We start from the raw sequence: 1,706 nt of genomic DNA, 5'->3' as shown, positions 1-1,706 counted from the left end.
AATCATACATTCATACTTTCCAATAGAAACATGGTAAGGCATTTTGTAGCATATTCCTTTGTGTATTCAAATCTTCTCAGAGGGTGATTAGGGCTTGCTGTGCCAATTTCCCAAAAAGATAAAATAAATGCATAAACATCATGCCCATCCAAAAATAACCTTACTTGGTCTCCCAGAGTTACAGCTAAAAGCAAAGACATAGGACAAGGCTTAAGTTAGAAATGATCTTGAATACTACAATATGTTTTAAACAATTGCTGTGTACTTTTCCAATGCTTTTTGATTATGATTTGAATTAAATAATGGTAACTTTTCTCTTGAAAGCTTCCTTAATGTCTTTGTTTCTTAGGGTATATATGACTGGGTTGATCATGGGCGTCAGTACGGAATATAGCATAGCTACCACCGAATCGACGTCAGAAAAATAGGATGCAGTAGGACGGACATACATGAAAATGATTGGCAAATAAAACAGATTTACCACAATTAAGTGAGATGCACAGGTTGAAAATGTTTTTCTTCTTCGTCCCTGTGAACTAATTCTCATGATAGATAATATAATTTTTACATAAGAAAAGAGAACCAGAGAAAGGGAAGAAACAATGACAAAAAAACCAATAAATGATCCTACTCCAACGTTGAGGGAAGTGTCAGTACAGGCCAGCAGGAGTAGGGGTGCGTGGTCACAGTAATAATGATAGATCACATTGGGTCCACAGAAGGGAAGTATTGAGGCTAAAATAGTTTGTACCAAAGGGCTAAGGAATCCTCCAATCCAGGCAGCCAAAGCTAGTTTAATGCAGAGGTTTCTGGTCATGTGGGTGGCATATTTGAGAGGTTGGCATATGGCATAATAGCGATCAAAGGACATCACTGTCAACAGGAAGCATTCTGTTCCACCCAGAGAAAGAAAGAAATACATCTGCAAGATACAGCCATTAAAGGAAATAGAACTTCTGTTCATCACAAACTTGCCCAGCATTTGCGTACAGTCACTGTAGAGATACTCAGATCCAGAAAGGAGAGGTGACTGATGAAGAAGTACATGGGAGTTTGAAGCTTATGATCAAGGTTTGTGAGTAGAACGACAATCCCATTGCCTATGAAAGTGAGGAGATAGACGGGAAGAAAAATCCAGAAGAGCAAGGCATGAAAATTCTGAAGACTTGGAAGCCCAAATATGATGAACTCACTTACTGAACTGTTGAATTTGTTCTGCAAGTCCCTAATCCCATAGGGTTCTGCTAGGGGGAGCTGAAACAGAAATAAAATAGCCTCCATTTTAACTCATAAAGTGGAAGAAGGTGAAATGACAACCAGCTTAAGATTTTGCTCTACGTATATGTACTTAGCTTCAAGAAATAAGCTACATTATGCCAGATCTTAAAATTTTTTGCCTTGGCAATGATGAATGTCTTAAGATGTGTTTGCTGTAAACATTACTTTACTATGTATCATGGATGTTGAGATGGGTCAGACCTACCCCATTATTTTGTCTAAAAAACAAATTCCTGCCATATAGTGGATTTTTTGGCCCCCAGGGACACGTTGGGATCAAATCGGTTGAGGGTGGGGAGGCAAGAATGATGCCTTTTACTTTTTTGGAGGTGCGGGTAGGGCCAATGCCAGAGTACAACACCCACACCACTCTCTTTTGCTACAAAAGCAAAATCCCTGGTATCCGGTGAACTTCCTACCACCCCAGG

The 1,706-nt window shown here is 39.4% G+C and overlaps 1 pseudogene; it reads right to left on the bottom strand.

The window, feature by feature from the left end:
- Positions 1–295: 295 nt before the first annotated feature.
- On the bottom strand, positions 296–1,281 carry LOC147659563 (olfactory receptor 6N1-like; annotated as a pseudogene).
- Positions 1,282–1,706: the final 425 nt, after the last annotated feature.

The sequence above is a fragment of the Lissotriton vulgaris genome, unplaced genomic scaffold, assembly GCF_964263255.1.
Source record: "Lissotriton vulgaris unplaced genomic scaffold, aLisVul1.2 SCAFFOLD_611, whole genome shotgun sequence".
NCBI lineage: Eukaryota > Metazoa > Chordata > Amphibia > Caudata > Salamandridae > Lissotriton > Lissotriton vulgaris.
This window is presented reverse-complemented; position numbering and strand designations above follow the sequence as displayed.